Source organism: Marmota marmota, unplaced genomic scaffold, assembly GCF_001458135.2.
Source record: "Marmota marmota marmota unplaced genomic scaffold, marMar, whole genome shotgun sequence".
Taxonomy (NCBI): Eukaryota; Metazoa; Chordata; class Mammalia; order Rodentia; family Sciuridae; genus Marmota; species Marmota marmota.
In genome coordinates this window covers 13512767-13523566 of record NW_026000283.1, presented here as the reverse complement: position 1 = coordinate 13523566, position 10800 = coordinate 13512767, and positions in this window count along the sequence as shown.

Genomic DNA, 10800 nt, shown 5'->3' with positions numbered 1-10800 from the left:
CAGGTGATATTTGAGAATTTCAAAGATTTGGGGAAAGTATGATGCCTGAGTAGAAATTAAATAAAATGTTCTGGAAGGAGAGAGATAAAAATACAAAATGAAAGATTTTATGAACACTAGAGTAATTAATTTGATTTGTGTAAAAAGATCACTTAAAACATCAATACAAAGACTTGTCAACAGTGAATATTTGCTCAGATGCAACTCTGGAAATCATGAGGACATTACATAATCCAGTATAAAGGAACATCAACACAGTATGGTCTAATCAAATATTGTGTAGGGGAGTGAGGTGGATAAATGTATTGGCTTTAAAACTGAATGGTAAAAGCATTCATGTGATTTATAAAAAAAAGTAGATATTACTATTTTGGCAGCGGGATGTCAAACTCTTTAAAAAAAAACAGAGCAATGTCTTCTGAATATCACCTGTGTTACAGTTAGGAGCACATGAATAAGTATGGGAAGGAAGGCCATGTGCAAGGTAGTGCAGAAATAAAAGCTGGAACATTTCCAAGGGTTGAGTCACTAGACTGCATTTTTTTTTTTTTTTTTTTGGTCAGTGTATGACATGTAGTTTGGGCCTGTGAAGCTCACCTGTGTTACAAGGGCTACCTCAGAGGAATGGGCCAGGTCCTCTTTATTATAGGTCTTACTGGTTGCATAATAGAGGTAAACTTACCTCACTGCACATACACCATTTTTGTCTGGTGTGTGTGTGGGGGTCTACAGCATAATAGGGCAGGGCACAGCAGCCTAGGAACAAGCAGGAAAGGAGCAGAGTCTACCTTCTGACCCATTCATTGCAAAGAAAAAGTGAGGTCTGAATCAGGCTACTCTCTGGCAAGAAGGTGTTGATTTTGGTGGTGGGGTATGGTGGGAGTGTGTAGTGAAGGGAGCAGAAGCAAAACTGTTAAAATTTGTTCCAATCACAAAAGTTGGCTTTGAGTAGGTTCAAAGCCCTGGTCTGTAAAGCCCATGATTTAACAATTATTTTGTTCTTCGGGGAAGCTTTTCTGTTGGTAAATATGGCACCCAGAGCGCTTTTCTTCCGGGAGTTCAGGTCCATGAACTGAATGGCGCGAACTTTGAATGGCGCACCTCCAATCCCTGAAGTGGTGCGAACTCTCGGCCAATAAAGAAGTAACAGCCCAATCCCCCCTGCTCCCCCTCACCCCGCGTTGAGCCCATAAATATCAACACCCTTCTTATGCACTCTCTCTCTCTCTCTCTCTCCTCCCCTCCCCCCACTTCTCTTCTGCGACCAGCCGCTATGGTCCCGCTAATAAAATCTCGGACAGGTAAACGGTTGTTTTGGCTTGTTGAATTTACGGAGCTTTTCCTCTGTTTCTACATTTTTTTCACCTTGCTTGGGGAGCCCACTTGGCTCATTCTACTACAGTAGTTGTTGGGAACAGCAGGAAGTATGATCAAGATGATGTAAGGCCAGAGAAGCCACCAGCGTCATTCTCTGTAAGACTGTAGAGGTTTGGCAAATGAAAGAGAAATCCTCATGTAACATAATGTTATCTAGTTATCCTAACAGGCCCCACTGTTCTAGTCAGGTAGCACTTTAATTATGTGAAGTACGGTCTAACTTACTCAAGATAAAGTAACACAAGGATGACCAGAGTTACGAATTCTTATACATCCTCAATTACCTGCCACAGATATATAAATGAAACAAAAACCTTGAACTAAAATATAGTTTGAGGTAAATGTGAAAAGAACTTGTAGCACCTTAAAGTTTTAGTCTCTTCTCTTCCTTAATTTACTTTTCATTTATGTTTCTTCATTGTCATATATATCAAATATTAATTAAACATCTAGTATGCATTAAATAATGTACTAGGCATTAGAGATGCAAAAATAAAAATCAAGCCTTGCCTTTGAAACATTTTGCCTGATAGAAGAATCACACAAATATATTGGTATTCATAAGCATTATGGTTTAGATATGAAATATTCCCCCAAAGCTCCTGTGTTAATGCAGGAATATTTAGAGGTAAAATGATTATATTATGAGAGCTGTAACCCAATTAGTCCATCTTAGTTTGAATGGACTAACTAGGTGGTAACTGTAGGCAAATGGGGCAAGGCTAGAGGAGGTTTGTCACTGGGAGCCTGCCTCTGTGACCCTTTCCCCTTGCTTGTCTGTTTCCTGGCCACCATGTCCTTTGCCATGATCTGCTTTACCTTGAGCCCAGAGCAATGGAGTAGGTCCACTAAGGACTAAATCTGAAACTATGAGTCAAAACAAACCTTTCCTCCTCTAAGTTGTTCTTGTTGGGTATTTTTGATCACAATGGCAAAACGTTGACTAACACAACAAGTCAGTGTGAAAGGCATCATAACAAAGATATACATATAATACTGGGAACACAGATAAAGAAAGTCAGGAAAAACTTCCTGGAGGAGTTAATAAACTTTTAAGCCTTGAAAGAACGTTTAAGAGCCAAGTAGACAAGTAAAAAGAAAAGATTAGGAATGTGGACTAATTCCAGGCAGAAGCAGAAGGATCAGCATGAATGGAGGTATGGAATGTAACAGTGAAACATGTTCAAAAAGTGCAAGCATACGTGGCTAATGCATACAGGGCACATGGGAGAAAGACAGGAAATGAGGTTGGTAAGAACCTGTGAGCTAATTTATTTTTAACCTTTATTCTGAAATCTAAGGGTATCTATTAAAGGAAAGTGATATGATCAGATCTGCATGTCAGAAATTTCAAGTGGGAATTCTGTGAATTGCCTGGGACCAAACTTCAATAAGGTCTCACAGAGTGATCTTGTTTCTTTTGTTGACAAGGTTGTATCTCACTGTTTCTCCTTTGCATTTCTTATATTTAAGATCTGGAACTATAGGTCTTGGGTGAGGAAGAGGGTGATGTAGTTCAGAATAATTAAAAATGTACTGGCTTGAGAGGCTGGGTAGATATTAATATCATTAATGGAGGTGGAAATCATTGAATTGGAAGGTAGAGTTCCAGTTAAGACATGTGAAATTCAATTTGCTTTTGGATGATTAAAATAGATATATTCCAGTACACCCTTGGATATGGGGGTTTTGAACTGGAGAGAAAAGCGTCTTTTGGGGACCAAAGCTTGTAATTACTAGTTGATGTTTTATGTAAGTGCATAGGATCACAATGACAGTATGAAATATGAAGAGAGCATACAGTTGAAATTGGAGTCTTTAATGACAACATTTAATTGGTGAATAAAATCAATGCTTTCAAAAGTGGCTTAAAAGACACAGCCATAAATATAGGAACAAGGCTATGGGTTCCTATGGAAGAGAGTGGAGGCAGAGGGAACATTTAACACTGGGTAAATGCTGCAGCCATCAAAAAAGACATGGGCAAATAATTCTTACTGCATTTGGTAATGTGGAGGTCATTGGTAACCTTATAAAGTTTCAGTGAAGAGGTGATGAGTCACAAAACAGTAGATGGAGGAATAAATTAAAGGCAAGATGGTACAAATAGGGACTGTAGACTGCTTTTCAAGATATGTGGCAGTGAGAATGGCAATAAATAGGATTATAGTCAGAAGGATCATTGAGGTTGAGGGAAGATTATTTTTAGATGAGAAAGATTTGAGCATGTTTCTATGTTGAGGGAAAAGAATAAGTAGGCACAGAGAAATATTGAAGATGTGAGGGAGGGAATAGTTATGTGATGAAATAGTCAGGACTGAGGAATAGAAGGAAGGGCTAATGTCAAGGGGGTGAACATTTAGGTGGAAAGAATTAATCGGGGGGGGGGGGCTAGGGTTGTGGCTCAGTGGTAGAATGCTCACCTCACACATGCGGGATCCTGGGTTCGATCCTCAGCACCACATAAAAATAAGTAAATAAAATAAAGGTATTGTGTCCAACTACAACTAAAAAATAAATATAAAAAAGAGAATTCATCTGGAATTGAGGGAGGACGTTTGTCACACTGAGACAGTAGATGAGAATGCATGGAAACTTATATAAGTTTGTAAGTGGTGAAAAAGCAAGCTAGGAATCTCCTTTATCTGATGGCCTTGATTTTCTCACAGTAGGATGCAAAGTTGCCTCTGAAAATGAGGCTAGAGGAGGTAGACTATATAGTTTAAGGAGAATGGCAATTCTTTGAAGTAGTGGTTAGGGGAACAGGAGATGGTGGTATTTAGGAATTTAAGGCTCAGTGAGATTGGAATTGAAGATTTGTAGTGTGGTCTTAACTAGCACTATTCATCACTGGAAAAATTGAGTAGTTGGATTGATCCAGGGATGAGATTTGGTGAGCAGGTATGAAAGTATTCCAAGGGGAAAAAATGGAAGTTATTTCAAGAGAGGCAGTAACATGATGGGCCATGGGAACAAAGTAGAGTCAGAAAGAGGTTGATAGATTTGAAAAACATGGAAAGGATAAAGGGACTAAGCACCCTGTTGAGAATTTATGGTAGATTTGTTGGAAATAAAGCAGAGATGGCTATAGTAATGTGACAATACAAACAACAAACAAGAAAACCATAAAACTAGGGTAGCAAAATTTAAAATTTTAAAGGTAGAAAATTTCTGTTGCTAAAGAGTAGGTTGCCAGTGTGGAGGTTGTTGAAAGTGAGTTAAGTCTAGTAACTGTAAGGCCCATGAGTTAAAGTTAGTCTGGTTAATGCAGAAACAATGTAGAAAAGGAAACAGTGAACCTCAAAGTCCTTATTAACATGAAGTAGCTTGATTAGGTAACTAATACAGAGGAATAAAGTAGGGGTTCACAAATGTAATTCCTACAGAGGCCTACAGGTGAGTGAAAGAAGCTAAATTGAAGAGAGGGCAGCTCATCTAAAGGAGTAAGCTGCCATTGAGGCCCAGGTAACAATTGCCATTTGGGAAGATAGGTCTAAGTTGCTAGATATGTCCATTTTCTCCCAGTACTGGGGATGGGATCTGGGGGTGCTTTACCACTGAGCTACATCCCCAGCTCTTCTTATTTTTATTTTGAGGCAGGGTCTCACTAAGTTGCTGTGGCTGGCCTCGAACTTGTGATCCTCCTGCCTCAGCCTTCTGAGTGGCTGGGATTACAGGCATGTGTCACCACACCAGGCAAAAATTTCCATTTTTAGGAGAAATGGCAAATCCTTTATAAAAATGTAAGATGTCCCATTTTCAAATATTGGCAAGTAATTTTTAAAAACACCGTGTAGGCCAAACCAAGCATATCTTCAATGTGAACCCAGCCCATGAGCTGCCTATTTGCAATCTCTAGGATAGAAAGCATTATGTCCAGATGTCCTGAGATGCAAAGCAAGACAGACCTTTAAACAATAGTGAATATCTTCACTCTTTCCTCCCTAGGCTATGGCAGATATTGGTACGGTAATTTGATTAGGTATACAGGGCTTCAGGAAGAAACTACTGATCAGTTGCATTTGGCACAGGAGATGAAACCCAATATACCATAACATTTCTGTCACTTTCAAGAAAGTTTCTCAGTCTTTGAACTTTCTTTGGTCTTTGTAAAAAGAGCAAGCATGCTGTAATGTTCCAATTCAGTTTTACCCTCGGAGGATTTTCAGGTGGGCTTTCTTGTTGAATGTGTGCTTTGTATGTTTTCAGAAACCTCTTCACACCAGTAACTGTGTTTAAAAAATTTCCAGTAATGTGCTCAGAGGTTCTGAGTGGTAACTAGTGTAATGCTGAAGGTGAACAAACGAAACCTTTCATCTGTTCCCAGGTATGCCTGGCTTCTGGCAACTTTGCCGTTAATAGTTGAGAGCCTGTTTGCTGCTTGGAACACCGAAGGGTTGTTAAACAGCTCGGTCTTTTAAAAAGAGTAGAAGATGATTGGGAGGCTTCTAGACAGGAGGCATGAATCGAAAATGTCATGCATGTTTAGCTATATGGTTTATTAACTCATTTACTGAAGTGTGTCCTCGATTTCTGTTAAATCTTTGTAAGTTTAGGCATTCTTGCTATTGAGTGATATTTCTTTTGGGTATTTAAATACCCAAATAACTCATTCATATTCAAATACCCCCTTTAGCATATTTCTAATTTCCTTTATAAGCAAAACATACTCTTTGCTGGAACTGTTTTCAGCTTCTCACCCCCACACTGTTCACTTAGCCAGCTGTTTCCATTGCCTTTGCTGTAAGCCCCCAGGCCAGATTCACGTGGCAGAAGGGGAGGGAGAACAGCTGAAGCTGGAATGGCAGGCTGCTTTAGCTGCCAAAGTCCACTTGATTCTGATGCAATGCAACTGCATTCTCCATTTGTAATTTGTTCCTGTTCTGCTTTTGGTTTTCAGCCTCTGCTCCTCTCCCCTCACCCTCCAGTTGCTGCCCATACCTCTCAGGTTCCTGTGGTCAACTACTTACTTGACCCTGCATGGCTTCCAATTTGCCTGTTTTGCTGTGACTCACTGTTTCTCCTGATCATGCTCACACTTGCTCCTAAGAGGCCACAGGCTCTGCTCGTGACCTGCTCTCCACCCATTAATGTCTGGCTCTGGGTCCTGTTGTCTGTCTCTGGCTGCCTGCCTGACACATAATGTGTTAACAGCCTGGTGTGGATCTGCTGATTTTCTGTGACACCTGAAACAATAGAAGCTGAAAAATCCATGAGTTCTCAGAAACTCCACGTTTAAATGTTTTCTCTCATATGCAGAAACTGGAGTAAAATAAAGGAAAGGAGGAGGAAAGAATAGGATATTATAATTAGGGAAGATCAGTAGTGCACAAGTTTAACCATGCTTCTCCCCAGCTTTCCTTGTTAGATATTAAACAGTCAAAAATCACAAGCTAATCTTATGGTGTACCTACCTGTTCTTTAGTTAAATGCTAAAGTCAGTGAAAGTTACAATATAGTAACACTTGCCTAGACATACTGGGCAAACTTGTTTATGATGGTTCCTAGAGGAGCAGCCATCTTCCAGGATTGAGCAGATGTATGTTTATGTGTGTGTTGTCATAGGTGATATTTTGCATCTAGCCTTCTCACTCATCAGGGCTTTATAGTCCTTGGTGATGAGATGATAGACCTTTTTTTTAAAAAAAAAATTATTTTTTTTAGGTGTAGATATTTGACACAACACAATGCCTTTATTTTTATGTGGTGCTGAGGATCAAACCCAGGTCCTGCCTGTGCTAGGGGAGCGCTCTACCACTGAGCCACAATCCCAGCCCCAAGATGATAGACCTCTGAAGAATGATGGCTCTTAACAAATTAAATAAATATGCTTCTTCATTTTAATCTGCTACATTTTAATTTTCTGAAATGTTACATATTGTTATTGTTTATTTGCTGATGAATTAAAATATGTCTGTCCTCATTAGATTATCTTAATTAATTAGCTTTTTGTCTTATTTGAAGTTGAATTAATTTTCATTTGGTTTAAATGTCAACACCATGCCAAATATTATGGCTGTCTTAAAATGTCAAAATAATTTGCCATTTTTGTTTTTATTATACAATTGGGAAATTAATTTGGTACTAATAATGGCTAAAATGATTACGTTTTTGCTATATGCTAGACACTGTGCTAAGGACTTTATTTGCATTTTCTAATCTTTCTAATTATCATTTAGCATGGATCCTAATGTTACCCACATTTTACAGTTGGGGAAACTGAAACAAAGAAAAGTTTGATAATTTACTCAAGATTACAAAGGCTAAATTTATGCCAGAGTCGAATTTGCACTAGTATTTTAGTAGGAATGTTCTTACTAAAATAATAATTCATTCAAATTTATTATACACTAGAGAGGATTGCATCAGAGATTTAAATTAAGATCTGAAGTGAAAATACCTAGGATCATAATCAGTTTTTGCCATTTGTTATCTGTGTGATTTTGAGAAAATTAATTTTTCTCTCTGAGCCACAGTTTCTTTACTTACACAACTAGCACTAGCATTTAGTTCATTTGGGGGTTGTAAAAATTAAATTAGATAATACATATAAATTGCTTGCAATAGTGCCTACATAAGTGCTCAAATAAGGTATAACTTATAGATAACTTAAAAATTTTATGTGGTAGCCGAATTGTTTCCTTTGTTTTCATTCATCTGTCTATACATGTACTCATTCATTTTTGTATTCACTGATTTATTTGCAAATCCATGTTGAGTACTCTGAACAAGGAAGTGCTATCATTGTCAAGTGATGGCTTCATTACCATCTAGATAATATAGGAATGAGATGACATCCTCATGAGATAGCAGAGGTTCTTGTTTTTTTCCTTTTTTCTTTTTAGACATACATGACAATAGAGTGTATTTTGACATATCATATGTACTGGAGTATAACTTCCCATTTTTGTGATTGTACATGATGTGGAGTTACACTGGTTGTGCATTCATATATGAACATAGCAAAATTGTGTCTGATTCATTCTACTATCTTTTCCATTTCCATTCTTCCTCCCTTCCCTCATTCCCTTTTGTCTAACCAATGAACTTCTATTCTCCCCTCCTGCCCTTATTGTGTGCTAGCATCTGCATATCAGAGAGAATATAAAGAGTAGAGATTCTTATGAACACTTGGTTCTATATATTAGTGAAGGGGCTTGGCCATAAAATCAGGCTATGGAGTAGGCTGACCTGGTAAACATGTAAGCGATGGCACCAGCCTGATTTTGTGGTCACACATGCAATTTTGGGAATCTTCTGCCTTTATGTATAAAAAAATGCTTCACCAAGATTTCAGGAATTCTGGCCCAAAGCTGACTAAATGTTGGGTCTGCTGGTAGGTATTATTTGGGCTAGTAGCAGATTTCTGATATCAAATGGAGGGTATGAATTTTTCAGGACAAAACTGTAAGCCTCTGACCAGAAAGTCTGAGAACTAAGGGGAAATAAATACAATTTGCAATAGCTTCAGTCATTTAACATACTAGCAAACAGAGCTCTGATGAGGTGTTTTCATGGGACAAGTTTCCACTGATACTGTTGGCACTGACATACATGCCTAGTTGGATGGATTCAGGTGTGCTGGATTGGAGGTTGCTACACAGTTGCCAGATATCCCTATGGCTATTATCATCTCAATTTGAAGAAACTCTGTTAGCATATTGTTTTAGTGTGTTTGGGTGGCAATTGCAGAATTGACTTGGTGGATTAAACAGCAAGCATTTATTTCTCACAATTTTGGGGGCTGGGAAGTTCAAGAGCAGGGCACTGCGAATATGGTGTTTGGTGAGGGCTGCTTCCCGGTTCTAGTTGTATGATATTTTCTAGTTGTATCCTCCAATGGCAGAAGGGACAAGGAAACTCTCTGAGGTCTGTTTTATAAGGGAACTAATCCTATTCATGAGAGATCCTGCCTGATGACCTAATAACCTTCCAAAGGCCCCCACCTCTTAATACCATCACATTGAGGGTTAGAATGTCAACATATGAATTTGGAGGGGCATTCAGTCTATAGACGATATATAATGCAATTACATTTTGCTAAACCTTGCTTTGCACCAGTAGAAGGCTACAATAAAGAGTCACCCCACATTTTTTGTTATGCATACTGCCCCCTCTGCTTGATCTTTTCCCACTTATTTCTTTTTTTTTTTAGACAGACTGGTTTTATTTCTTTTGGATACATACCCGGTAGTGAGATTGCTGGATCATATGGTACTTGTGTTTTTGATTTTTCAAAGAACCTGCATATTGTTTTCTACAACATTTGTACTAATTTACCCTCTCATTTACTGTATGAAAGGGTTCCTTTTTCTCCACATCAACTATTATTTTTAGCTTTTTTGATAATAGCCATTCTTACTGGGGTGAGATTACATCTCATTTTGGTTTTGTTTTGCATTTCCCTGAAGATTTTTTACTGCTAAGCATTTTTCTTGTATCTATTCACATTTGTATTGTTTTCTTTGGGGGAAAAAAACATCTATTTAGATCTATTGTGCATTTTTCATTGGATTATGTGTTTGTTTCACTATTGAGTTGTTTGAGTTCTTTACATATCCTGGTATTAACATCTTGTCAGATGGGTAGTGTGCAAACATTTTTTCCAATTCTATAGATTGTCTCTTCACTCTGTTGATTGTTTTTTTGCTGCCCCAAAGCTTTTCAGATTGATGAATTCTATTTGTCTATTTTCACTCTCATTTACTGTGCTTTGGGGATCTTATCCAAAAAACACTTGCCCATTTCCATGTCCTGAAGCATTTCTCAGTTTTCTTCTAGGAGGTTCATAGTTTCAGGTCTGATATTTAGATATTTAGTTCATTTTGAGTTGGTTTTTTCATATGATGAGGGATAGAGGTTCTAGTTGCATTCTTTTGCATTAAGTATTACATGAACTCAATCTTATTTTAATGATAAATCTTGTTTCCAATAGCAGTGTATCCAGCAGAGTAGTTTATATTCACTGTTTCAGTGATACTGTCCCTAATGTTTTTTTTTTATCTTTTTGTCTATCCACTTCCAGAAAGGTAGAAGACTGATAGCCTTTGTCAAATTTACTCTTTAGATCCATTTTCTTTTTTTTTTACATTATTATTTTTTTTATTGGTTGTTCAAAACATTACAAAGCTCTTGACATATAATATTTCATACATTTGATTCAAGTGGGTTTTGAACTCCCAATTTTACCCCAAATACAGATTGCAGAATCACATCGGTTACACATCTACATTTTTACATAATGCCCTATTAGTAACTGTTGTATTCTGCTACCTTTCCTATCCTCTACTATCTCCCCTCCCCTCCCCTCCCATCTTCTCTCTCTACCCCATCTACTGTAATTCATTTCTATCCTTGTTTATTTTCCCATTCCACTCACAACCTATTATATGTAATTTTGTATAACAATGAGGATCTCCCTCC